Below are 21069 nucleotides of genomic sequence, written 5' to 3'. Positions count from 1 at the left end.
CTTAAAAGACGCAGAACCTCCTTTGTTTTCGTACGCGAGGCGTGGAACCCACGTGACCGATCGGCTCCGTTCCAAAAATACGAAAACCATCAACCATGAAGCGGAGGCCACCCGAGCATAGAAATAGCAAGAAAGAAAAAAAACAAAAAAAAACCGCACGTAAAATCTAAAAAAAACGCAAACGGACAACGAAAAAGGGGTGTGCAACACGAGGACTTCCCAGGGGGTCACCCATCCTAGTACTACTCTCGCCCAAGCACGCTTAACTGCGGAGTTCTGATGGGATCCGATGCATTAGTGCTGGTATGATCGCACCCGAAATACTATCCATGCTTATTGCTTTTATGTCTTAAAAGACGCAGAACCTCCTTTGTTTTTGTACGCGAGGCGTGGGACCCACGTGACCGATCGGCTCCGTTCCAAAAATACGAAGACCATGAACCATGAAGCGCAGGCCACCCAAGCATAGAAATATCAAGAAAGAAAAAAAAACAAAAAAAAACCGCACGTAAAATCTAAAAAAACGCAAACGGACAACGAAAAAGGGGGGTGCAACACGAGGACTTCCCAGGGGGTCACCCATCCTAGTACTACTCTCGCCCAAGCACGCTTAACTGCGGAGTTCTGATGGGATTCGGTGCATTAGTGCTTGTATGATCGCACCCGAAATACTATCCATGCTTATTGCTTGTATGTCTTAAAAGACGCAGAACCTCCTTTGTTTTCGTACGCGAGGCGTGGAACCCACGTGACCGATCGGCTCCGTTCCAAAAATACGAAAACCATCAACCATGAAGCGGAGGCCACCCGAGCATAGAAATAGCAAGAAAGAAAAAAAACAAAAAAAAACCGCACGTAAAATCTAAAAAAACGCAAACGGACAACGAAAAAGGGGTGTGCAACACGAGGACTTCCCAGGGGGTCACCCATCCTAGTACTCCTCTCGCCCAAGCACGCTTAACTGCGGAGTTCTGAAGGGGTCCGGTGCATTAGTGCTGGTATGATCGCACCCGAAATACTATCCATGCTTATTGCTTTTATGTCTTAAAAGACGCAGAACCTCCTTTGTTTTCGTACGCGAGGCGTGGGACCCACGTGACCGATCGACTCCGTTCCAAAAATACGAAAACCATCAACCATGAAGCGGTGGCCACCCGAGCATAGAAATAGCAAGAAAGAAAACAAAAAAAAACCGCACGTAAAATCTAAAAAAACGCAAACGGGAAACGAAAAAAGGGGGGTACAACACGAGGACTTCCCAGGGGGTCACCCATCCTAGTACTACTCTCGCCCAAGCACGCTTAACTGCGGAGTTCTGATGGGATCCGGTGCATTAGTGCTGGTATGATAGCACCCGAAATACTATCCATGCTTATTGCTTTTATGTCTTAAAAGACGCAGAACCTCCTTTGTTTTCGTACGCGAGGCGTGGGACCCACGTGACCGATCGGCTCCGTTCCAAAAATACGAAAACCATCAACCATGAAGCGGAGGCCACCCGAGCATAGAAATAGCAAGAAAGAAAAAAAAACCGCACGTAAAATCTAAAAAAACGCAAACGGACAACGAAAAAGGGGGGTGCAACACGAGGACTTCCCAGGGGGTCACCCATCCTAGTACTACTCTCGCCAAAGCACGCTTAACTGCGGAGTTCTGATGGGATCCGGTGCATTAGTGCTGGTATGATCGCACCCGAAATACTATCCATGCTTATTGCTTATATGTCTTAAAAGACGCAGAACCTCCTTTGTTTTCGTATGCGAGGCGTGGGACCCACGTGACCGATCAGCTCCGTTCCAAAAATACGAAGACCATCAACCATGAAGCGGAGGCCACCCGAGCATAGAAATAGCAAGAAAGAAAAAAAACAAAAAAAAAACCGCACGTAAAATCTAAAAAAACGCAAACGGACAACGAAAAAGGGGGGTGCAACACAAGGACTTCCCATGGGGTCACCCATCCTAGTACTACTCTCGCCCAAGCACGCTTAACTGCGGAGTTCTGATGGGATCCGGTGCATTAGTGCTGGTATGATCGCACCCGAAATATTGTCCATGCTTATTGCTTGTATGTCTTAAAAGACACAGAACCTCCTTTGTTTTCGTACGCGAGGCGTGGGACCCACGTGACCGATCGGCTCCGTTCCAAAAATACGAAGACCATGAACCATGAAACGGAGGCCACCCGAGCATAGAAATAGCAAGAAAAAAAAACAAAAGAAAACCGCACGTAAAATCTAAAAAAACGCAAACGGACAACGAAAAAGGGGGGTGCAACACGAGGACTTCCCAGGGGGTCACCCATCCTAGTACTACTCTCGCCCAAGCACGCTTAACTGCGGAGTTCTGATGGGATCCGGTGCATTAGTGCTGGTATGATCGCACCTGAAATACTATCCATGCTTATTGCTTGTATGTCTTAAAAGACGCAGAACCTCCTTTGTTTTCGTACGCGAGGCGTGGGACCCACGTGACCGATCAGCTCCGTTCCAAAAATACGAAGACCATCAACCATGAAGCGGAGGCCACCCGAGCATAGAAATAGCAAGAAAGAAAAAAAACAAAAAAAAACCGCACGTAAAATCTAAAAAAACGCAAACGGACAACGAAAAAGGGGGGTGCAACACAAGGACTTCCCATGGGGTCACCCATCCTAGTACTACTCTCGCCCAAGCTCGCTTAACTGCGGAGTTCTGATGGGATCCGGTGCATTAGTGCTGGTATGATCGCACCCGAAATACTGTCCATGCTTATTGGTTGTATGTCTTAAAAGACACAGAACCTCCTTTGTTTTCGTACGCGAGGCGTGGGACCCACGTGACCGATCGGCTCCGTTCCAAAAATACGAAGACCATGAACCATGAAACGGAGGCCACCCGAGCATAGAAATAGCAAGAAAAAAAAAACAAAAAAAAACCGCACGTAAAATCTAAAAAAAACGCAAACGGACAACGAAAAAGGGGGGTGCAATACGAGGACTTCCAAGGGGGTCACCCATCCTAGTACTTCTCTCGCCCAAGCACGCTTAACTGCGGAGTTCTGATGGGATCCGGTGCATTAGTGCTGGTATGATCGCACCCGAAATACTATCCATGCTTATTGCTTGTATGTCTTAAAAGACGCAGAACCTCCTTTGTTTTCGTACGCGAGGCGTGGAACCCACGTGACCGATCGGCTCCGTTCCAAAAATACGAAAACCATCAACCATGAAGCGGAGGCCACCCGAGCATAGAAATAGCAAGAAAGAAAAAAAACAAAAAAAAACCGCACGTAAAATCTAAAAAAACGCAAACGGACAACGAAAAAGGGGTGTGCAACACGAGGACTTCCCAGGGGGTCACCCATCCTAGTACTACTCTCGCCCAAGCACGCTTAACTGCGGAGTTCTGATGGGATCCGATGCATTGGTGCTGGTATGATCGCACCCGAAATACTATCCATGCTTATTGCTTTTATGTCTTAAAAGACGCAGAACCTCCTTTGTTTTTGTACGCGAGGCGTGGGACCCACGTGACCGATCGGCTCCGTTCCAAAAATACGAAGACCATGAACCATGAAGCGCAGGCCACCCGAGCATAGAAATAGCAAGAAAGAAAAAAAAACAAAAAAAAACCGCACGTAAAATCTAAAAAAACGCAAACGGACAACGAAAAAGGGGGGTGCAACACGAGGACTTCCCAGGGGGTCACCCATCCTAGTACTACTCTCGCCCAAGCACGCTTAACTGCGGAGTTCTGATGGGATCCGGTGCATTAGTGCTTGTATGATCGCACCCGAAATACTATCCATGCTTATTGCTTGTATGTCTTAAAAGACGCAGAACCTCCTTTGTTTTCGTACGCGAGGCGTGGAACCCACGTGACCGATCGGCTCCGTTCCAAAAATACGAAAACCATCAACCATGAAGCGGAGGCCACCCGAGCATAGAAATAGCAAGAAAGAAAAAAAACAAAAAAAAACCGCACGTAAAATCTAAAAAAACGCAAACGGACAACGAAAAAGGGGTGTGCAACACGAGGACTTCCCAGGGGGTCACCTATCCTAGTACTACTCTCGCCCAAGCACGCTTAACTGCGGAGTTCTGAAGGGGTCCGGTGCATTAGTGCTGGTATGATCGCACCCGAAATACTATCCATGCTTATTGCTTTTATGTCTTAAAAGACGCAGAACCTCCTTTGTTTTCGTACGCGAGGCGTGGGACCCACGTGACCGATCGACTCCGTTCCAAAAATACGAAAACCATCAACCATGAAGCGGTGGCCACCCGAGCATAGAAATAGCAAGAAAGAAAACAAAAAAAAAACCGCACGTAAAATCTAAAAAAACGCAAACGGGCAACGAAAAAGGGGGGGTACAACACGAGGACTTCCCAGGGGGTCACCCATCCTAGTACTACTCTCGCCCAAGCACGCTTAACTGCGGAGTTCTGATGGGATCCGGTGCATTAGTGCTGGTATGATAGCACCCGAAATACTATCCATGCTTATTGCTTTTATGTCTTAAAAGACGCAGAACCTCCTTTGTTTTCGTACGCGAGGCGTGGGACCCACGTGACCGATCGGCTCCGTTCCAAAAATACGAAAACCATCAACCATGAAGCGGAGGCCACCCGAGCATAGAAATAGCAAGAAAGAAAAAAAAACAAAAAAAACCGCACGTAAAATCTAAAAAAACGCAAACGGACAACGAAAAAGAGGGGTGCAACACAAGGACTTCCCATGGGGTCACCCATCCTAGTACTACTCTCGCCCAAGCACGCTTAACTGCGGAGTTCTGATGGGATCCGGTGCATTAGTGCTGGTATGATCGCACCCGAAATACTATCCATGCTTATTGCTTATATGTCTTAAAAGACGCAGAACTTCCTTTGTTTTCGTATGCGAGGCGTGGGACCCACGTGACCGATCAGCTCCGTTCCAAAAATACGAAGACCATCAACCATGAAGCGGAGGCCACCCGAGCATAGAAATAGCAAGAAAGAAAAAAAACAAAAAAAAACCGCACGTAAAATCTAAAAAAACGCAAACGGACAACGAAAAAGGGGGGTGCAACACAAGGACTTCCCATGGGGTCACCCATCCTAGTACTACTCTCGCCCAAGCACGCTTAACTGCGGAGTTCTGATGGGATCCGGTGCATTAGTGCTGGTATGATCGCACCCGAAATATTGTCCATGCTTATTGCTTGTATGTCTTAAAAGACACAGAACCTCCTTTGTTTTCGTACGCGAGGCGTGGGACCCACGTGACCGATCGGCTCCGTTCCAAAAATACGAAGACCATGAACCATGAAACGGAGGCCACCCGAGCATAGAAATAGCAAGAAAAAAAAACAAAAAAAAACCGCACGTAAAATCTAAAAAAACGCAAACGGACAACGAAAAAGGGGGGTACAACACGAGGACTTCCCAGGGCTAGTACTACTCTCGCCCAAGCACGCTTAACTGCGGAGTTCTGATGGGATCCGGTGCATTAGTGCTGGTATGATCGCACCTGAAATACTATCCATGCTTATTGCTTGTATGTCTTAAAAGACGCAGAACCTCCTTTGTTTTCGTACGCGAGGCGTGGGACCCACGTGACCGATCAGCTCCGTTCCAAAAATACGAAGACCATCAACCATGAAGCGGAGGCCACCCGAGCATAGAAATAGCAAGAAAGAAAAAAAAACAAAAAAAAACCGCACGTAAAATCTAAAAAAACGCAAACGGACAACGAAAAAGAGGGGTGCAACACAAGGACTTCCCATGGGGTCACCCATCCTAGTACTACTCTCGCCCAAGCACGCTTAACTGCGGAGTTCTGATGGGATCCGGTGCATTAGTGCTGGTATGATCGCACCCGAAATACTGTCCATGCTTATTGCTTGTATGTCTTAAAAGACACAGAACCTCCTTTGTTTTCGTACGCGAGGCGTGGGACCCACGTGACCGATCGGCTCCGTTCCAAAAATACGAAGACCATGAACCATGAAACGGAGGCCACCCGAGCATAGAAATAGCAAGAAAAAAAAAACAAAAAAAAACCGCACGTAAAATTTAAAAAAACGCAAACGGACAACGAAAAAGGGGGGTGCAACACGAGGACTTCCCAGGGGGTCACCCATCCTAGTACTACTCTCGCCCAAGCACGCTTAACTGCGGAGTTCTGATGGGATCCGGTGCATTAGTGCTTGTATGATCGCACCCGAAATACTATCCATGCTTATTGCTTGTATGTCTTAAAAGACGCAGAACCTCCTTTGTTTTCGTACGCGAGGCGTGGAACCCACGTGACCGATCGGCTCCGTTCCAAAAATACGAAAACCATCAACCATGAAGCGGAGGCCACCCGAGCATAGAAATAGCAAGAAAGAAAAAAAACAAAAAAAACCGCACGTAAAATCTAAAAAAACGCAAACGGACAACGAAAAAGGGGGGTGCAACACGAGGACTTCCCAGGGGGTCACCCATCCTAGTACTACTCTCGCCCAAGCACGCTTAACTGCGGAGTTCTGATGAGATCCGGTGCATTAGTGCTGCTATGATCGCACCCGAAATACTATCCATGCTTATTGATTGTATGTCTTATAAGACGCAGAACCTCCTTTGTTTTCGTACGCGAGGCGTGGGACCCACGTGACCGATCGGCTCCGTTCCAAAAATACGAAGACCATGAACCATGAAGCGCAGGCCACCCGAGCATAGAAATAGCAAGAAAGAAAAAAAAACAAAAAAAAACCGCACGTAAAATCTAAAAAAACGCAAACGGACAACGAAAAAGGGGGGTGCAACACGAGGACTTCCCAGGGGGTCACCCATCCTAGTACTACTCTCGCCCAAGCACGCTTAACTGCGGAGTTCTGATGGGATCCGGTGCATTAGTGCTGGTATGATCGCACCAAAAATACTATCCATGCTTATTGCTTGTATGTCTTAAAAGACGCAAAACCTCCTTTGTTTTCGTACGCGAGGCGTGGGACCCACGTGACCGATCAGCTCCGTTCCAAAAATACGAAGACCATCAACCATGAAGCGGAGGCCACCCGAGCATAGAAATAGCAAGAAAGATAAAAAACAAAAAAAAACCGCACGTAAAATCTAAAAAAACGCAAACGGACAACGAAAAAGGGGGGTGCAACACGAGGACTTCCCATGGGGTCACCCATCCTAGTACTACTCTCGCCCAAGCACGCTTAAGTGCGGAGTTCTGATGGGATCCGGTGCATTAGTGCTGGTATGATCGCACCGGAAATACTGTCCATGTTTATTGCTTGTATGTCTTAAAAGACACAGAACCTCATTTGTTTTCGTACGCGAGGCGTGGGACCCACGTGACCGATCGGCTCCGTTCCAAAAATACGAAGACCATGAACCATGAAACGGAGGCCACCCGAGCATAGAAATAGCAAGAAAAAAAAACAAAAAAAAACCGCACGTAAAATCTAAAAAAACGCAAACGGACAACGAAAAAGGGGGGTGCAACACGAGGACTTCCCATGGGGTCACCCATCCTAGTACTACTCTCGCCCAAGCACGCTTAACTGCGGAGTTCTGATGGGATCCGGTGCATTAGTGCTGGTATGATCGCCACCGAAATACTATCCATGCTTATTGCTTGTATGTCTTAAAAGACGCAGAACCTCCTTTGTTTTCGTACGCGAGACGTGGAACCCACGTGACCGATCGGCTCCGTTCCAAAAATACGAAAACCATCAACAATGAAGTGGAGGCCACCCGAGCATAGAAATAGCAAGAAAGAAAAAAAACAAAAAAAAACCGCACGTAAAATCTAAAAAAACGCAAACGGACAACGAAAAAGAGGGGTGCAACACGAGGACTTCCCAGGGGGTCACCCATCCTAGTACTACTCTCGCCCAAGCACGCTTAACTACGGAGTTCTGATGGGATCCGGTGCATTAGTGCTGGTATGATCGCACCCGGAATACTATCCATGCTTATTGCTTGTATGTCTTAAAAGACGCAGAACCTCCTTTGTTTTCGTACGCGAGGCGTGGGACCCACGTGACCGATCGGCTCCGTTCCAAAAATATGAAGACCATGAACCATGAAGCGCAGGCCACCCGAGCATAGAAATAGCAAGAAAGAAAAAAAAACAAAAAAAAACCGCACGTAAAATCTAAAAAAACGCAAACGGACAACGAAAAAGGGGGGTGCAACACGAGGACTTCCCATGGGGTCACCCATCCTAGTACTACTCCCGCCCAAGCACGCTTAACTGCGGAGTTCTGATGGGATCCGGTGCATTAGTGCTGGTATGATCGCACCCGAAATACTGTCCATGCTTATTGCTTGTATGTCTTAAAAGACACAGAACCTCCTTTGTTTTCGTACGCGAGGCGTGGGACCCACGTGACCGATCGGCTCCGTTCCAAAAATACGAAGACCATGAACCATGAAACGGAGGCCACCCGAGCATAGAAATAGCAAGAAAAAAAAACAAAAAAAAACCGCACGTAAAATCTAAAAAAACGCAAACGGACAACGAAAAAGGGGGGTGCAATACGAGGACTTCCAAGGGGGTCACCCATCCTAGTACTTCTCTCGCCCAAGCACGCTTAACTGCGGAGTTCTGATGGGATCCGGTGCATTAGTGCTGGTATGATCGCACCCGAAATACTATCCATGCTTATTGCTTGTATGTCTTAAAAGACGCAGAACCTCCTTTGTTTTCGTACGCGAGGCGTGGAACCCACGTGACCGATCGGCTCCGTTCCAAAAATACGAAAACCATCAACCATGAAGCGGAGGCCACCCGAGCATAGAAATAGCAAGAAAGAAAAAAAACAAAAAAAAACCGCACGTAAAATCTAAAAAAACGCAAACGGACAACCAAAAAGGGGTGTGCAACACGAGGACTTCCCAGGGGGTCACCCATCCTAGTACTACTCTCGCCCAAGCACGCTTAACTGCGGAGTTCTGATGGGATCCGATGCATTAGTGCTGGTATGATCGCACCCGAAATACTATCCATGCTTATTGCTTTTATGTCTTAAAAGACGCAGAACCTCCTTTGTTTTTGTACGCGAGGCGTGGGACCCACGTGACCGATCGGCTCCGTTCCAAAAATACGAAGACCATGAACCATGAAGCGCAGGCCACCCGAGCATAGAAATAGCAAGAAAGAAAAAAAAACAAAAAAAAACCGCACGTAAAATCTAAAAAAACGCAAACGGACAACGAAAAAGGGGGGTGCAACACGAGGACTTCCCAGGGGGTCACCCATCCTAGTACTACTCTCGCCCAAGCACGCTTAACTGCGGAGTTCTGATGGGATCCGGTGCATTAGTGCTGCTATTGTCGCAACCGAAATACTATCCATGCTTATTGCTTGTATGTTTTAAAAGACGCAGAACCTCTTTGTTTTCGTACGCGAGGCGTGGGACCCACGTGACCGATCGGCTCCGTTCCAAAAATACGAAGACCATGAACCATGAAGCGCAGGCCACCCGAGCATAGAAATAGCAAGAAAGAAAAAAAACAAAAAAAAACCGCACGTAAAATCTAAAAAAACGCAAACGGACAACGAAAAAGGGGGGTGCAACACGAGGACTTCCCAGGGGGTCACCCATCCTAGTACTACTCTCGCCCAAGCACGCTTAACTGCGGAGTTCTGATGGGATCCGGTGCATTAGTGCTGGTATGATCGCACCCGAAATACTATCCATGCTTATTGCTTGTATGTCTTAAAAGACGCAAAACCTCCTTTATTTTCGTACGCGAGGCGTGGGACCCACGTGACCGATCAGCTCCGTTCCAAAAATACGAAGACCATCAACCATGAAGCGGAGGCCACCCGAGCATAGAAATAGCAAGAAAGAAAAAAAAAACCGCACGTAAAATCTAAAAAAACGCAAACGGACAACGAAAAAGGGGGGTGCAACACGAGGACTTCCCATGGGGTCACCCATCCTAGTACTACTCTCGCCCAAGCACGCTTAAGTGCGGAGTTCTGATGGGATCCGGTGCATTAGTGCTGGTATGATCGCACCCGAAATACTGTCCATGCTTATTGCTTGTATGTCTTAAAAGACACAGAACCTCCTTTGTTTTCGTACGCGAGGCGTGGGACCCACGTGACCGATCGGCTCCGTTCCAAAAATACGAAGACCATGAACCATGAAACGGAGGCCACCCGAGCATAGAAATAGCAAGAAAAAAAAACAAAAAAAAACCGCACGTAAAATCTAAAAAAACGCAAACGGACAACGAAAAAGGGGGGTGCAACACGAGGACTTCCCAGGGGGTCACCCATCCTAGTACTACTCTCGCCCAAGCACGCTTAACTGCGGAGTTCTGATGGGATCCGGTGCATTAGTGCTGGTATGATCGCACCCGAAATACTATCCATGCTTATTGCTTGTATGTCTTAAAAGACGCAGAACCTCCTTTGTTTTCGTACGCGAGGCGTGGAACCCACGTGACCGATCGGCTCCGTTCCAAAAATACGAAAACCATCAACAATGAAGCGGAGGCCACCCGAGCATAGAAATAGCAAGAAAGAAAAAAAACAAAAAAAAACCGCACGTAAAATCTAAAAAAACGCAAACGGACAACGAAAAAGAGGGGTGCAACACGAGGACTTCCCAGGGGGTCACCCATCCTAGTACTACTCTCGCCCAAGCACGCTTAACTGCGGAGTTCTGATGGGATCCGGTGCATTAGTGCTGGTATGATCGCACCCGAAATACTATCCATGCTTATTGCTTGTATGTCTTAAAAGACACAGAACCTCCTTTGTTTTCGTACGCGAGGCGTGGGACCCACGTGACCGATCGGCTCCGTTCCAAAAATACGAAGACCATGAACCATGAAGCGCAGGCCACCCGAGCATAGAAATAGCAAGAAAGAAAAAAAAACAAAAAAAAACCGCACGTAAAATCTAAAAAAACGCAAACGGACAACGAAAAAGGGGGGTGCAACACGAGGACTTCCCATGGGGTCACCCATCCTAGTACTACTCCCGTCCAAGCACGCTTAACTGCGGAGTTCTGATGGGATCCGGTGCATTAGTGCTGGTATGATCGCACCCGAAATACTGTCCATGCTTATTGCTTGTATGTCTTAAAAGACACAGAACCTCCTTTGTTTTCGTACGCGAGGCGTGGGACCCACGTGACCGATCGGCTCCGTTCCAAAAATACGAAGACCATGAACCATGAAACGGAGGCCACCCGAGCATAGAAATAGCAAGAAAAAAAACAAAAAAAAACCGCACGTAAAATCTAAAAAAACGCAAACGGACAACGAAAAAGGGGGGTGCAATACGAGGACTTCCCAGGGGGTCACCCATCCTAGTACTACTCTCGCCCAAGCACGCTTAACTGCGGAGTTCTGATGGGATCCGGTGCATTAGTGCTGGTATGATCGCACCCGAAATACTATCCATGCTTATTGCTTGTATGTCTTAAAAGACGCAGAACCTCCTTTGTTTTCGTACGCAAGGCGTGGAACCCACGTGACCGATCGGCTCCGTTCCAAAAATACGAAAACCATCAACCATGAAGCGGAGGCCACCCGAACATAGAAATAGCAAGAAAGAAAAAAAAACAAAAAAAAACCGCACGTAAAATCTAAAAAAACGCAAACGGACAACGAAAAAGGGGTGTGCAACACGAGGACTTCCCAGGGGGTCACCCATCCTAGTACTACTCTCGCCCAAGCATGCTTAACTGCGGAGTTCTGATGGGATCCGGTGCATTAGTGCTGGTATGATCGCACCCGAAATACTATCCATGCTTATTGCTTTTATGTTTTAAAAGACGCAGAACCTCCTTTGTTTTCGTACGCGAGGCGTGGAACCCACGTGACCGATCGGCTCCGTTCCAAAAATACGAAAACCATCAACCATGAAGCGGAGGCCACCCGAGCATAGAAATAGCAAGAAAGAAAAAAAACAAAAAAAAAACCGCACGTAAAATCTAAAAAAACGCAAACGGACAACGAAAAAGGGGTGTGCAACACGAGGACTTCCCAGGGGGTCACCCATCCTAGTACTACTCTCGCCCAAGCACGCTTAACTGCGGACTTCTGATTGGATCCGATGCATTAGTGCTGGTATGATCGCACCCGAAATACTATCCATGCTTATTGCTTTTATGTCTTAAAAGACGCAGAACCTCCTTTGTTTTCGTACGCGAGGCGTGGGACCCACGTGACCGATCGGCTCCGTTCCAAAAATACGAAAACCATCAACCATGAAGCGGAGGCCACCCGAGCATAGAAATAGCAAGAAAGAAAAAAAAACCGCACGTAAAATCTAAAAAAACGCAAACGGACAACGAAAAAGGGGGGTGCAACACGAGGACTTCCTAGGGGGTCACCCATCCTAGTACTACTCTCGCCCAAGCACGCTTAACTGCGGAGTTCTGATGGGATCCGGTGCATTAGTGCTGGTATGATCGCACCCGAAATACTATCCATGCTTATTGCTTGTATGTCTTAAAAGACGCAGAACCTCCTTTGTTTTCGTACGCGAGGCGTGGAACCCACGTGACCGATCGGCTCCGTTCCAAAAATACGAAAACCATCAACAATGAAGCGGAGGCCACCCGAGCATAGAAATAGCAAGAAAGAAAAAAAACAAAAAAAACCCGCACGTAAAATCTAAAAAAACGCAAACGGACAACGAAAAAGGGGTGTGCAACACGAGGACTTCCCAGGGGGTCACCCATCCTAGTACTACTCTCGCCCAAGCACGCTTAACTGCGGAGTTCTGATGAGATCCGGTGCATTAGTGCTGGTATGATCGCACCCGAAATACTATCCATGCTTATTGCTTTTATGTCTTAAAAGACGCAGAACCTCCTTTGTTTTCGTACGCGAGGCGTGGGACCCACGTAACCGATCGGCTCCGTTCCAAAAATACGAAAACCATCAACCATGAAGCGGAGGCCACCCGAGCATTGAAATAGCAAGAAAGAAAAAAAAACCGCACGTAAAATCTAAAAAAACGCAAACGGACAACGAAAAAGGGGGGTGCAACACGAGGACTTCCTAGGGGGTCACCCATCCTAGTACTACTCTCGCCCAAGCACGCTTAACTGCGGAGTTCTGATGGGATCCGGTGCATTAGTGCTGGTATGATCGCACCCGAAATACTATCCATGCTTATTGCTTGTATGTCTTAAAAGACGCAGAACCTCCTTTGTTTTCGTACGCGAGGCGTGGGACCCACGTGATCGATCGGCTCCGTTCCAAAAATACGAAGACCATGAACCATGAAACGAAGGCCACCCGAGCATAGAAATAGCAAGAAAAAAAAAGAAAAAAAAACCGCACGTAAAATCTAAAAAAACGCAAACGGACAACGAAAAAGGGGGGTGCAACACGAGGACTTCCTAGGGGATCACCCATCCTAGTACTACTCTCGCCCAAGCACGCTTAACTGCGGAGTTCTGATGGGATCCGGTGCATTAGTGCTGGTATGATCGCACCGGAAATACTATCCATGCTTATTGCTTGTATGTCTTAAAAGACGCAGAACCTCCTTTGTTTTCGTACGCGAGGCGTGGAACCCACGTGACCGATCGGCTCCGTTCCAAAAATACGAAAACCATCAACCATGAAGCGGAGGCCACCCGAGCATAGAAATAGCAAGAAAGAAAAAAAACAAAAAAAAAAACGCACGTAAAATCTAAAAAAACGCAAACGGACAACGAAAAAGGGGTGTGCAACACGAGGACTTCCCAGGGGGTCACCCATCCTAGTACTACTCTCGCCCAAGCACGCTTAACTGCGGAGTTCTGATGGGATCCGATGCATTAGTGCTGGTATGATCGCACCCGAAATACTATCCATGCTTATTGCTTTTATGTCTTAAAAGACGCAGAACCTCCTTTGTTTTCGTACGCGAGGCGTGGGACCCACGTGACCGATCGGCTCCGTTCCAAAAATACGAAGACCATGAACCATGAAACGGAGGCCACCCGAGCATAGAAATAGCAAGAAAAAAAAACAAAAAAAAAACCGCACGTAAAATCTAAAAAAAACGCAAACGGACAACGAAAAAACGGGGGTGCAACACGAGGACTTCCCAGGGGGTCACCCATCCTAGTACTACTCTCGCCCAAGCACGCTTAACTGCGGAGTTCTGATGGGATCCGGTGCATTAGTGCTGGTATGATCGCACCCGAAATACTATCCATGCTTATTGCTTTTATGTCTTAAAAGACGCAGAACCTCCTTTGTTTTCGTACGCGAGGCGTGGAACACACGTGACCGATCGGCTCCGTTCCAAAAATACGAAAACCATCAACCATGAAGCGGAGGCCACCCGAGCATAGAAATAGCAAGAAAGAAAAAAAAACAAAAAAAAACCGCACGTAAAATCTAAAAAAACGCAAACGGACAACGAAAAAGGGGGGTGCAACACGAGGACTTCCCAGGGGGTCACCCATCCTAGTACTACTCTCGCCCAAGCACGCTTAACTGCGGAGTTCTGATAGGATCCGGTGCATTAGTGCTGGTATGATCGCACCGGAAATACTATCCATTCTTATTGCTTGTATGTCTTAAAAGACGCATAACCTCCTTTGTTTTCGTACGCGAGGCGTGGGACCCACGTGACCGATCGGCTCCGTTCCAAAAATACGAAGACCATGAACCATGAAACGAAGGCCACCCGAGCATAGAAATAGCAAGAAAAAAAAACAAAAAAAAACCGCACGTAAAATCTAAAAAAACGCAAACGGACAACGAAAAAGGGGGGTGCAACACGAGGACTTCCCAGGGGGTCACCCATCCTAGTACTACTCTCGCCCAAGCACGCTTAACTGCGGAGTTCTGATGGGATCCGGTGCATTAGTGCTGGTATGATCGCACCCGAAATACTGTCCATGCTTATTGCTTGTATGTCTTAAAAGACACAGAACCTCCTTTGTTTTCGTACGCGAGGCGTGGGACCCTCGTGACCGATCGGCTCCGTTCCAAAAATACGAAGACCATGAACCATGAAACGGAGGCCACCCGAGCATAGAAATAGCAAGAAAAAAAAACAAAAAAAAACCGCACGTAAAATCTAAAAAAACGCAAACGGACAACGAAAAAGGGGGGTGCAACACGAGGACTTCCCAGGGGGTCACCCATCCTAGTACTACTCTCGCCCAAGCACGCTTAACTGCGGAGTTCTGATGGGATCCGGTGCATTAGTGCTGGTATGATCACACCCGAAATACTATCCATGCTTATTGCTTGTATGTCTTAAAAGACGCAGAACCTCCTTTGTTTTCGTACGCGAGGCGTGGAACCCACGTGACCGATCGGCTCCGTTCCAAAAATACGAAAACCATCAACAATGAAGCGGAGGCCACCCGAGCATAGAAATAGCAAGAAAGAAAAAAAACAAAAAAAAACCGCACGTAAAATCTAAAAAAACGCAAACGGACAACGAAAAAGAGGGGTGCAACACGAGGACTTCCCAAGGGGTCACCCATCCTAGTACTACTCTCGCCCAAGCACGCTTAACTGCGGAGTTCTGATGGGATCCGGTGCATTAGTGCTGGTATGATCGCACCCGAAATACTATCCATGCTTATTGCTTGTATGTCTTAAAAGACACAGAACCTCCTTTGTTTTCGTACGCGAGGCGTGGGACCCACGTGACCGATCGGCTCCGTTCCAAAAATACGAAGACCATGAACCATGAAGCGCAGGCCACCCGAGCATAGAAATAGCAAGAAAGAAAAAAAAACAAAAAAAAACCGCACGTAAAATCTAAAAAAACGCAAACGGACAACGAAAAAGGGGGGTGCAACACGAGGACTTCCCATGGGGTCACCCATCCTAGTACTACTCCCGCCCAAGCACGCTTAACTGCGGAGTTCTGATGGGATCCGGTGCATTAGTGCTGGTATGATCGCACCCGAAATACTGTCCATGCTTATTGCTTGTATGTCTTAAAAGACACAGAACCTCCTTTGTTTTCGTACGCGAGGCGTGGGACCCACGTGACCGATCGGCTCCGTTCCAAAAATACGAAGACCATGAACCATGAAACGGAGGCCACCCGAGCATAGAAATAGCAAGAAAAAAAAACAAAAAAAAAACCGCACGTAAAATCTAAAAAAACGCAAACGGACAACGAAAAAGAGGGGTGCAACACGAGGACTTCCCAAGGGGTCACCCATCCTAGTACTACTCTCGCCCAAGCACGCTTAACTGCGGAGTTCTGATGGGATCCGGTGCATTAGTGCTGGTATGATCGCACCCGAAATACTATCCATGCTTATTGCTTGTATGTCTTAAAAGACACAGAACCTCCTTTGTTTTCGTACGCGAGGCGTGGGACCCACGTGACCGATCGGCTCCGTTCCAAAAATACGAAGACCATGAACCATGAAGCGCAGGCCACCCGAGCATAGAAATAGCAAGAAAGAAAAAAAAACAAAAAAAAACCGCACGTAAAATCTAAAAAAACGCAAACGGACAACGAAAAAGGGGGGTGCAACACGAGGACTTCCCATGGGGTCACCCATCCTAGTACTACTCCCGCCCAAGCACGCTTAACTGCGGAGTTCTGATGGGATCCGGTGCATTAGTGCTGGTATGATCGCACCCGAAATACTGTCCATGCTTATTGCTTGTATGTCTTAAAAGACACAGAACCTCCTTTGTTTTCGTACGCGAGGCGTGGGACCCACGTGACCGATCGGCTCCGTTCCAAAAATACGAAGACCATGAACCATGAAACGGAGGCCACCCGAGCATAGAAATAGCAAGAAAAAAAAACAAAAAAAAAAACCGCACGTAAAATCTAAAAAAACGCAAACGGACAACGAAAAAGGGGGGTGCAATACGAGGACTTCCCAGGAGGTCACCCATCCTAGTACTACTCTCGCCCAAGCACGCTTAACTGCGGAGTTCTGATGGGATCCGGTGCATTAGTGCTGGTATGATCGCACCCGAAATACTATCCATGCTTATTGCTTGTATGTCTTAAAAGACGCAGAACCTCCTTTGTTTTCGTACGCAAGGCGTGGAACCCACGTGACCGATCGGCTCCGTTCCAAAAATACGAAAACCATCAACCATGAAGCGGAGGCCACCCGAGCATAGAAATAGCAAGAAAGAAAAAAAACAAAAAAAAAACCGCACGTAAAATCTAAAAAAACGCAAACGGACAACGAAAAAGGGGTGTGCAACACGAGGACTTCCCAGGGGGTCACCCATCCTAGTACTACTCTCGCCCAAGCACGCTTAACTGCGGAGTTCTGATGGGATCCGGTGCATTAGTGCTGGTATGATCGCACCCGAAATATTATCCATGCTTATTGCTTGTATGTCTTAAAAGACAGAGAACCTCCTTTGTTTTCGTACGCGAGGCGTGGAACCCACGTGACCGATCGGCTCCGTTCCAAAAATACGAAAACCATCAACCATGAAGCGGAGGCCACCCGAGCATAGAAATAGCAAGAAAGAAAAAAAAACAAAAAAAAAAACAGCACGTAAAATCTAAAAAAACGCAAACGGACAACGAAAAAGGGGTGTGCAACACGAGGACTTCCCAGGGGGTCACCCATCCTAGTACTACTCTCGCCCAAGCACGCTTAACTGCGGAGTTCTGATTGGATCCGATGCATTAGTGCTGGTATGATCGCACCCGAAATACTGTCCATGCTTATTGCTTGTATGTCTTAAAAGACACAGAACCTCCTTTGTTTTCGTACGCGAGGCGTGGGACCCACGTGACCGATCGGCTCCGTTCCAAAAATACGAAGACCATGAACCATGAAACGGAGGCCACCCGAGCATAGAAATAGCAAGAAAAAAAAACAAAAAAAAACCGCACGTAAAATCTAAAAAAACGCAAACGGACAACGAAAAAGGGGGGTGCAACACGAGGACTTCCCAGGGGGTCACCCATCCTAGTACTACTCTCGCCCAAGCACGCTTAACTGCGGAGTTCTGATGGGATCCGGTGCATTAGTGCTGGTATGATCACACCCGAAATACTATCCATGCTTATTGCTTGTATGTCTTAAAAGACGCAGAACCTCCTTTGTTTTCGTACGCGAGGCGTGGAACCCACGTGACCGATCGGCTCCGTTCCAAAAATACGAAAACAATCAACAATGAAGCGGAGGCCACCCGAGCATAGAAATAGCAAGAAAGAAAAAAAACAAAAAAAAACCGCACGTAAAATCTAAAAAAACGCAAACGGACAACGAAAAAGAGGGGTGCAACACGAGGACTTCCCAAGGGGTCACCCATCCTAGTACTACTCTCGCCCAAGCACGCTTAACTGCGGAGTTCTGATGGGATCCGGTGCATTAGTGCTGGTATGATCGCACCCGAAATACTATCCATGCTTATTGCTTGTATGTCTTAAAAGACACAGAACCTCCTTTGTTTTCGTACGCGAGGCGTGGGACCCACGTGACCGATCGGCTCCGTTCCAAAAATACGAAGACCATGAACCATGAAGCGCAGGCCACCCGAGCATAGAAATAGCAAGAAAGAAAAAAAAACAAAAAAAAACCGCACGTAAAATCTAAAAAAACGCAAACGGACAACGAAAAAGGGGGGTGCAACACGAGGACTTCCCATGGGGTCACCCATCCTAGTACTACTCCCGCCCAAGCACGCTTAACTGCGGAGTTCTGATGGGATCCGGTGCATTAGTGCTGGTATGATCGCACCCGAAATACTGTCCATGCTTATTGCTTGTATGTCTTAAAAGACACAGAACCTCCTTTGTTTTCGTACGCGAGGCGTGGGACCCACGTGACCGATCGGCTCCGTTCCAAAAATACGAAGACCATGAACCATGAAACGGAGGCCACCCGAGCATAGAAATAGCAAGAAAAAAAAACAAAAAAAAAACCGCACGTAAAATCTAAAAAAACGCAAACGGACAACGAAAAAGAGGGGTGCAACACGAGGACTTCCCAAGGGGTCACCCATCCTAGTACTACTCTCGCCCAAGCACGCTTAACTGCGGAGTTCTGATGGGATCCGGTGCATTAGTGCTGGTATGATCGCACCCGAAATACTATCCATGCTTATTGCTTGTATGTCTTAAAAGACACAGAACCTCCTTTGTTTTCGTACGCGAGGCGTGGGACCCACGTGACCGATCGGCTCCGTTCCAAAAATACGAAGACCATGAACCATGAAGCGCAGGCCACCCGAGCATAGAAATAGCAAGAAAGAAAAAAAAACAAAAAAAAACCGCACGTAAAATCTAAAAAAACGCAAACGGACAACGAAAAAGGGGGGTGCAACACGAGGACTTCCCATGGGGTCACCCATCCTAGTACTACTCCCGCCCAAGCACGCTTAACTGCGGAGTTCTGATGGGATCCGGTGCATTAGTGCTGGTATGATCGCACCCGAAATACTGTCCATGCTTATTGCTTGTATGTCTTAAAAGACACAGAACCTCCTTTGTTTTCGTACGCGAGGCGTGGGACCCACGTGACCGATCGGCTCCGTTCCAAAAATACGAAGACCATGAACCATGAAACGGAGGCCACCCGAGCATAGAAATAGCAAGAAAAAAAAACAAAAAAAAAAACCGCACGTAAAATCTAAAAAAACGCAAACGGACAACGAAAAAGGGGGGTGCAATACGAGGACTTCCCAGGAGGTCACCCATCCTAGTACTACTCTCGCCCAAGCACGCTTAACTGCGGAGTTCTGATGGGATCCGGTGCATTAGTGCTGGTATGATCGCACCCGAAATACTATCCATGCTTATTGCTTGTATGTCTTAAAAGACGCAGAACCTCCTTTGTTTTCGTACGCAAGGCGTGGAACCCACGTGACCGATCGGCTCCGTTCCAAAAATACGAAAACCATCAACCATGAAGCGGAGGCCACCCGAGCATAGAAATAGCAAGAAAGAAAAAAAACAAAAAAAAAACCGCACGTAAAATCTAAAAAAACGCAAACGGACAACGAAAAAGGGGTGTGCAACACGAGGACTTCCCAGGGGGTCACCCATCCTAGTACTACTCTCGCCCAAGCACGCTTAACTGCGGAGTTCTGATGGGATCCGGTGCATTAGTGCTGGTATGATCGCACCCGAAATATTATCCATGCTTATTGCTTGTATGTCTTAAAAGACAGAGAACCTCCTTTGTTTTCGTACGCGAGGCGTGGAACCCACGTGACCGATCGGCTCCGTTCCAAAAATACGAAAACCATCAACCATGAAGCGGAGGCCACCCGAGCATAGAAATAGCAAGAAAGAAAAAAAAACAAAAAAAAAAACAGCACGTAAAATCTAAAAAAACGCAAACGGACAACGAAAAAGGGGTGTGCAACACGAGGACTTCCCAGGGGGTCACCCATCCTAGTACTACTCTCGCCCAAGCACGCTTAACTGCGGAGTTCTGATTGGATCCGATGCATTAGTGCTGGTATGATCGCACCCGAAATACTATCCATGCTTATTGCTTGTATGTCTTAAAAGACACAGAACCTCCTTTGTTTTCGTACGCGAGGCGTGGGACCCACGTGACCGATCGGCTACGTTCCAAAAATACGAAGACCATGAACCATGAAGCGCAGGCCACCCGAGCATAGAAATAGCAAGAAAGAAAAAAAAACAAAAAAAAACCGCACGTAAAATCTAAAAAAACGCAAACGGACAACGAAAAAGGGGGGTGCAACACGAGGACTTCCCATGGGGTCACCCATCCTAGTACTACTCCCGCCCAAGCACGCTTAACTGCGGAGTTCTGATGGGATCCGGTGCATTAGTGCTGGTATGATCGCACCCGAAATACTGTCCATGCTTATTGCTTGTATGTCTTAAAAGACACAGAACCTCCTTTGTTTTCGTACGCGAGGCGTGGGACCCACGTGACCGATCGGCTCCGTTCCAAAAATACGAAGACCATGAACCATGAAACGGAGGCCACCCGAGCATAGAAATAGCAAGAAAAAAAAACAAAAAAAAAACCGCACGTAAAATCTAAAAAAACGCAAACGGACAACGAAAAAGGGGGGTGCAATACGAGGACTTCCCAGGAGTTCACCCATCCTAGTACTACTCTCGCCCAAGCACGCTTAACTGCGGAGTTCTGATGGGATCCGGTGCATTAGTGCTGGTATGATCGCACCCGA

General features: G+C 47.4%; 60 non-coding genes and 1 pseudogene across 60 annotated transcripts; all 61 read right to left on the bottom strand.

The window, feature by feature from the left end:
* Positions 1-198: 198 nt before the first annotated feature.
* LOC145145033 (5S ribosomal RNA) lies at positions 199-317 on the bottom strand. Its single transcript, XR_013726026.1, has one exon. It is a non-coding gene; the product is annotated as a 5S ribosomal RNA (ribosomal RNA).
* A 229-nt stretch (positions 318-546) lies between these two features.
* Positions 547-665, bottom strand: LOC145148546 (5S ribosomal RNA). Its single transcript, XR_013729426.1, has one exon. It is a non-coding gene; the product is annotated as a 5S ribosomal RNA (ribosomal RNA).
* A 228-nt stretch (positions 666-893) lies between these two features.
* LOC145149009 (5S ribosomal RNA) lies at positions 894-1012 on the bottom strand. Its single transcript, XR_013729870.1, has one exon. It is a non-coding gene; the product is annotated as a 5S ribosomal RNA (ribosomal RNA).
* A 225-nt stretch (positions 1013-1237) lies between these two features.
* LOC145145419 (5S ribosomal RNA) lies at positions 1238-1356 on the bottom strand. Its single transcript, XR_013726393.1, has one exon. It is a non-coding gene; the product is annotated as a 5S ribosomal RNA (ribosomal RNA).
* Positions 1357-1575: 219 nt separating this feature from the next.
* On the bottom strand, positions 1576-1694 carry LOC145144133 (5S ribosomal RNA). Its single transcript, XR_013725150.1, has one exon. It is a non-coding gene; the product is annotated as a 5S ribosomal RNA (ribosomal RNA).
* A 229-nt stretch (positions 1695-1923) lies between these two features.
* LOC145154729 (5S ribosomal RNA) lies at positions 1924-2042 on the bottom strand. The gene has a single exon (XR_013735189.1). It is a non-coding gene; the product is annotated as a 5S ribosomal RNA (ribosomal RNA).
* Positions 2043-2267: 225 nt separating this feature from the next.
* On the bottom strand, positions 2268-2386 carry LOC145155177 (5S ribosomal RNA). The gene has a single exon (XR_013735631.1). It is a non-coding gene; the product is annotated as a 5S ribosomal RNA (ribosomal RNA).
* A 228-nt stretch (positions 2387-2614) lies between these two features.
* Positions 2615-2733, bottom strand: LOC145145270 (5S ribosomal RNA). The gene has a single exon (XR_013726251.1). It is a non-coding gene; the product is annotated as a 5S ribosomal RNA (ribosomal RNA).
* A 227-nt stretch (positions 2734-2960) lies between these two features.
* On the bottom strand, positions 2961-3079 carry LOC145138746 (5S ribosomal RNA). The gene has a single exon (XR_013721692.1). It is a non-coding gene; the product is annotated as a 5S ribosomal RNA (ribosomal RNA).
* A 228-nt stretch (positions 3080-3307) lies between these two features.
* Positions 3308-3426, bottom strand: LOC145146712 (5S ribosomal RNA). The gene has a single exon (XR_013727643.1). It is a non-coding gene; the product is annotated as a 5S ribosomal RNA (ribosomal RNA).
* A 229-nt stretch (positions 3427-3655) lies between these two features.
* LOC145144564 (5S ribosomal RNA) lies at positions 3656-3774 on the bottom strand. Its single transcript, XR_013725576.1, has one exon. It is a non-coding gene; the product is annotated as a 5S ribosomal RNA (ribosomal RNA).
* A 228-nt stretch (positions 3775-4002) lies between these two features.
* LOC145149530 (5S ribosomal RNA) lies at positions 4003-4121 on the bottom strand. The gene has a single exon (XR_013730388.1). It is a non-coding gene; the product is annotated as a 5S ribosomal RNA (ribosomal RNA).
* Positions 4122-4347: 226 nt separating this feature from the next.
* LOC145145418 (5S ribosomal RNA) lies at positions 4348-4466 on the bottom strand. The gene has a single exon (XR_013726392.1). It is a non-coding gene; the product is annotated as a 5S ribosomal RNA (ribosomal RNA).
* Positions 4467-4694: 228 nt separating this feature from the next.
* Positions 4695-4813, bottom strand: LOC145154728 (5S ribosomal RNA). The gene has a single exon (XR_013735188.1). It is a non-coding gene; the product is annotated as a 5S ribosomal RNA (ribosomal RNA).
* A 228-nt stretch (positions 4814-5041) lies between these two features.
* Positions 5042-5160, bottom strand: LOC145154727 (5S ribosomal RNA). The gene has a single exon (XR_013735187.1). It is a non-coding gene; the product is annotated as a 5S ribosomal RNA (ribosomal RNA).
* Positions 5161-5385: 225 nt separating this feature from the next.
* LOC145151343 (5S ribosomal RNA) lies at positions 5386-5493 on the bottom strand (annotated as a pseudogene).
* A 229-nt stretch (positions 5494-5722) lies between these two features.
* On the bottom strand, positions 5723-5841 carry LOC145154725 (5S ribosomal RNA). The gene has a single exon (XR_013735185.1). It is a non-coding gene; the product is annotated as a 5S ribosomal RNA (ribosomal RNA).
* A 226-nt stretch (positions 5842-6067) lies between these two features.
* LOC145144563 (5S ribosomal RNA) lies at positions 6068-6186 on the bottom strand. Its single transcript, XR_013725575.1, has one exon. It is a non-coding gene; the product is annotated as a 5S ribosomal RNA (ribosomal RNA).
* Positions 6187-6413: 227 nt separating this feature from the next.
* LOC145145946 (5S ribosomal RNA) lies at positions 6414-6532 on the bottom strand. The gene has a single exon (XR_013726896.1). It is a non-coding gene; the product is annotated as a 5S ribosomal RNA (ribosomal RNA).
* A 229-nt stretch (positions 6533-6761) lies between these two features.
* LOC145154902 (5S ribosomal RNA) lies at positions 6762-6880 on the bottom strand. Its single transcript, XR_013735370.1, has one exon. It is a non-coding gene; the product is annotated as a 5S ribosomal RNA (ribosomal RNA).
* A 228-nt stretch (positions 6881-7108) lies between these two features.
* LOC145148013 (5S ribosomal RNA) lies at positions 7109-7227 on the bottom strand. The gene has a single exon (XR_013728912.1). It is a non-coding gene; the product is annotated as a 5S ribosomal RNA (ribosomal RNA).
* A 225-nt stretch (positions 7228-7452) lies between these two features.
* On the bottom strand, positions 7453-7571 carry LOC145145655 (5S ribosomal RNA). Its single transcript, XR_013726617.1, has one exon. It is a non-coding gene; the product is annotated as a 5S ribosomal RNA (ribosomal RNA).
* Positions 7572-7799: 228 nt separating this feature from the next.
* On the bottom strand, positions 7800-7918 carry LOC145152411 (5S ribosomal RNA). Its single transcript, XR_013732930.1, has one exon. It is a non-coding gene; the product is annotated as a 5S ribosomal RNA (ribosomal RNA).
* A 229-nt stretch (positions 7919-8147) lies between these two features.
* LOC145153699 (5S ribosomal RNA) lies at positions 8148-8266 on the bottom strand. Its single transcript, XR_013734193.1, has one exon. It is a non-coding gene; the product is annotated as a 5S ribosomal RNA (ribosomal RNA).
* Positions 8267-8491: 225 nt separating this feature from the next.
* LOC145138738 (5S ribosomal RNA) lies at positions 8492-8610 on the bottom strand. The gene has a single exon (XR_013721690.1). It is a non-coding gene; the product is annotated as a 5S ribosomal RNA (ribosomal RNA).
* A 228-nt stretch (positions 8611-8838) lies between these two features.
* On the bottom strand, positions 8839-8957 carry LOC145145031 (5S ribosomal RNA). The gene has a single exon (XR_013726024.1). It is a non-coding gene; the product is annotated as a 5S ribosomal RNA (ribosomal RNA).
* A 229-nt stretch (positions 8958-9186) lies between these two features.
* LOC145147538 (5S ribosomal RNA) lies at positions 9187-9305 on the bottom strand. The gene has a single exon (XR_013728437.1). It is a non-coding gene; the product is annotated as a 5S ribosomal RNA (ribosomal RNA).
* A 227-nt stretch (positions 9306-9532) lies between these two features.
* LOC145142181 (5S ribosomal RNA) lies at positions 9533-9651 on the bottom strand. Its single transcript, XR_013723265.1, has one exon. It is a non-coding gene; the product is annotated as a 5S ribosomal RNA (ribosomal RNA).
* Positions 9652-9871: 220 nt separating this feature from the next.
* On the bottom strand, positions 9872-9990 carry LOC145144942 (5S ribosomal RNA). The gene has a single exon (XR_013725940.1). It is a non-coding gene; the product is annotated as a 5S ribosomal RNA (ribosomal RNA).
* A 225-nt stretch (positions 9991-10215) lies between these two features.
* LOC145142058 (5S ribosomal RNA) lies at positions 10216-10334 on the bottom strand. The gene has a single exon (XR_013723148.1). It is a non-coding gene; the product is annotated as a 5S ribosomal RNA (ribosomal RNA).
* A 228-nt stretch (positions 10335-10562) lies between these two features.
* Positions 10563-10681, bottom strand: LOC145141936 (5S ribosomal RNA). Its single transcript, XR_013723033.1, has one exon. It is a non-coding gene; the product is annotated as a 5S ribosomal RNA (ribosomal RNA).
* A 229-nt stretch (positions 10682-10910) lies between these two features.
* LOC145155979 (5S ribosomal RNA) lies at positions 10911-11029 on the bottom strand. Its single transcript, XR_013736406.1, has one exon. It is a non-coding gene; the product is annotated as a 5S ribosomal RNA (ribosomal RNA).
* Positions 11030-11253: 224 nt separating this feature from the next.
* On the bottom strand, positions 11254-11372 carry LOC145155603 (5S ribosomal RNA). The gene has a single exon (XR_013736035.1). It is a non-coding gene; the product is annotated as a 5S ribosomal RNA (ribosomal RNA).
* A 229-nt stretch (positions 11373-11601) lies between these two features.
* LOC145145436 (5S ribosomal RNA) lies at positions 11602-11720 on the bottom strand. Its single transcript, XR_013726409.1, has one exon. It is a non-coding gene; the product is annotated as a 5S ribosomal RNA (ribosomal RNA).
* A 229-nt stretch (positions 11721-11949) lies between these two features.
* On the bottom strand, positions 11950-12068 carry LOC145150299 (5S ribosomal RNA). The gene has a single exon (XR_013731119.1). It is a non-coding gene; the product is annotated as a 5S ribosomal RNA (ribosomal RNA).
* Positions 12069-12287: 219 nt separating this feature from the next.
* On the bottom strand, positions 12288-12406 carry LOC145154809 (5S ribosomal RNA). The gene has a single exon (XR_013735273.1). It is a non-coding gene; the product is annotated as a 5S ribosomal RNA (ribosomal RNA).
* A 228-nt stretch (positions 12407-12634) lies between these two features.
* Positions 12635-12753, bottom strand: LOC145140915 (5S ribosomal RNA). Its single transcript, XR_013722348.1, has one exon. It is a non-coding gene; the product is annotated as a 5S ribosomal RNA (ribosomal RNA).
* A 219-nt stretch (positions 12754-12972) lies between these two features.
* Positions 12973-13091, bottom strand: LOC145154808 (5S ribosomal RNA). Its single transcript, XR_013735272.1, has one exon. It is a non-coding gene; the product is annotated as a 5S ribosomal RNA (ribosomal RNA).
* A 225-nt stretch (positions 13092-13316) lies between these two features.
* Positions 13317-13435, bottom strand: LOC145147709 (5S ribosomal RNA). The gene has a single exon (XR_013728604.1). It is a non-coding gene; the product is annotated as a 5S ribosomal RNA (ribosomal RNA).
* A 229-nt stretch (positions 13436-13664) lies between these two features.
* Positions 13665-13783, bottom strand: LOC145145030 (5S ribosomal RNA). Its single transcript, XR_013726023.1, has one exon. It is a non-coding gene; the product is annotated as a 5S ribosomal RNA (ribosomal RNA).
* Positions 13784-14011: 228 nt separating this feature from the next.
* LOC145141824 (5S ribosomal RNA) lies at positions 14012-14130 on the bottom strand. Its single transcript, XR_013722987.1, has one exon. It is a non-coding gene; the product is annotated as a 5S ribosomal RNA (ribosomal RNA).
* Positions 14131-14359: 229 nt separating this feature from the next.
* LOC145146620 (5S ribosomal RNA) lies at positions 14360-14478 on the bottom strand. Its single transcript, XR_013727556.1, has one exon. It is a non-coding gene; the product is annotated as a 5S ribosomal RNA (ribosomal RNA).
* A 225-nt stretch (positions 14479-14703) lies between these two features.
* On the bottom strand, positions 14704-14822 carry LOC145141703 (5S ribosomal RNA). Its single transcript, XR_013722902.1, has one exon. It is a non-coding gene; the product is annotated as a 5S ribosomal RNA (ribosomal RNA).
* A 225-nt stretch (positions 14823-15047) lies between these two features.
* Positions 15048-15166, bottom strand: LOC145153972 (5S ribosomal RNA). Its single transcript, XR_013734461.1, has one exon. It is a non-coding gene; the product is annotated as a 5S ribosomal RNA (ribosomal RNA).
* A 228-nt stretch (positions 15167-15394) lies between these two features.
* LOC145153429 (5S ribosomal RNA) lies at positions 15395-15513 on the bottom strand. Its single transcript, XR_013733938.1, has one exon. It is a non-coding gene; the product is annotated as a 5S ribosomal RNA (ribosomal RNA).
* A 229-nt stretch (positions 15514-15742) lies between these two features.
* On the bottom strand, positions 15743-15861 carry LOC145153697 (5S ribosomal RNA). Its single transcript, XR_013734192.1, has one exon. It is a non-coding gene; the product is annotated as a 5S ribosomal RNA (ribosomal RNA).
* Positions 15862-16087: 226 nt separating this feature from the next.
* Positions 16088-16206, bottom strand: LOC145153428 (5S ribosomal RNA). The gene has a single exon (XR_013733937.1). It is a non-coding gene; the product is annotated as a 5S ribosomal RNA (ribosomal RNA).
* Positions 16207-16435: 229 nt separating this feature from the next.
* Positions 16436-16554, bottom strand: LOC145153696 (5S ribosomal RNA). The gene has a single exon (XR_013734191.1). It is a non-coding gene; the product is annotated as a 5S ribosomal RNA (ribosomal RNA).
* Positions 16555-16781: 227 nt separating this feature from the next.
* On the bottom strand, positions 16782-16900 carry LOC145137453 (5S ribosomal RNA). The gene has a single exon (XR_013721077.1). It is a non-coding gene; the product is annotated as a 5S ribosomal RNA (ribosomal RNA).
* Positions 16901-17129: 229 nt separating this feature from the next.
* Positions 17130-17248, bottom strand: LOC145155159 (5S ribosomal RNA). The gene has a single exon (XR_013735613.1). It is a non-coding gene; the product is annotated as a 5S ribosomal RNA (ribosomal RNA).
* Positions 17249-17479: 231 nt separating this feature from the next.
* On the bottom strand, positions 17480-17598 carry LOC145148542 (5S ribosomal RNA). Its single transcript, XR_013729422.1, has one exon. It is a non-coding gene; the product is annotated as a 5S ribosomal RNA (ribosomal RNA).
* A 225-nt stretch (positions 17599-17823) lies between these two features.
* Positions 17824-17942, bottom strand: LOC145153971 (5S ribosomal RNA). The gene has a single exon (XR_013734460.1). It is a non-coding gene; the product is annotated as a 5S ribosomal RNA (ribosomal RNA).
* Positions 17943-18170: 228 nt separating this feature from the next.
* Positions 18171-18289, bottom strand: LOC145153427 (5S ribosomal RNA). The gene has a single exon (XR_013733936.1). It is a non-coding gene; the product is annotated as a 5S ribosomal RNA (ribosomal RNA).
* A 229-nt stretch (positions 18290-18518) lies between these two features.
* Positions 18519-18637, bottom strand: LOC145153695 (5S ribosomal RNA). The gene has a single exon (XR_013734190.1). It is a non-coding gene; the product is annotated as a 5S ribosomal RNA (ribosomal RNA).
* Positions 18638-18863: 226 nt separating this feature from the next.
* Positions 18864-18982, bottom strand: LOC145153426 (5S ribosomal RNA). The gene has a single exon (XR_013733935.1). It is a non-coding gene; the product is annotated as a 5S ribosomal RNA (ribosomal RNA).
* Positions 18983-19211: 229 nt separating this feature from the next.
* Positions 19212-19330, bottom strand: LOC145153694 (5S ribosomal RNA). The gene has a single exon (XR_013734189.1). It is a non-coding gene; the product is annotated as a 5S ribosomal RNA (ribosomal RNA).
* A 227-nt stretch (positions 19331-19557) lies between these two features.
* Positions 19558-19676, bottom strand: LOC145155544 (5S ribosomal RNA). Its single transcript, XR_013735979.1, has one exon. It is a non-coding gene; the product is annotated as a 5S ribosomal RNA (ribosomal RNA).
* A 229-nt stretch (positions 19677-19905) lies between these two features.
* LOC145155158 (5S ribosomal RNA) lies at positions 19906-20024 on the bottom strand. Its single transcript, XR_013735612.1, has one exon. It is a non-coding gene; the product is annotated as a 5S ribosomal RNA (ribosomal RNA).
* A 231-nt stretch (positions 20025-20255) lies between these two features.
* LOC145148541 (5S ribosomal RNA) lies at positions 20256-20374 on the bottom strand. Its single transcript, XR_013729421.1, has one exon. It is a non-coding gene; the product is annotated as a 5S ribosomal RNA (ribosomal RNA).
* A 229-nt stretch (positions 20375-20603) lies between these two features.
* On the bottom strand, positions 20604-20722 carry LOC145153692 (5S ribosomal RNA). Its single transcript, XR_013734187.1, has one exon. It is a non-coding gene; the product is annotated as a 5S ribosomal RNA (ribosomal RNA).
* Positions 20723-20948: 226 nt separating this feature from the next.
* On the bottom strand, positions 20949-21067 carry LOC145143657 (5S ribosomal RNA). The gene has a single exon (XR_013724686.1). It is a non-coding gene; the product is annotated as a 5S ribosomal RNA (ribosomal RNA).
* Between the last annotated feature and the right edge of the window lie 2 nt (positions 21068-21069).

This window comes from Lactuca virosa, chromosome 1, assembly GCF_052849685.1.
Source record: "Lactuca virosa cultivar CGN04683 chromosome 1, Lactuca_virosa_CGN04683_v6, whole genome shotgun sequence".
NCBI classification, from domain to species: domain Eukaryota; kingdom Viridiplantae; phylum Streptophyta; class Magnoliopsida; order Asterales; family Asteraceae; genus Lactuca; species Lactuca virosa.
Note: the sequence above shows the minus strand (reverse complement) of the source record. Positions and strands in the feature narration are given on the sequence as shown.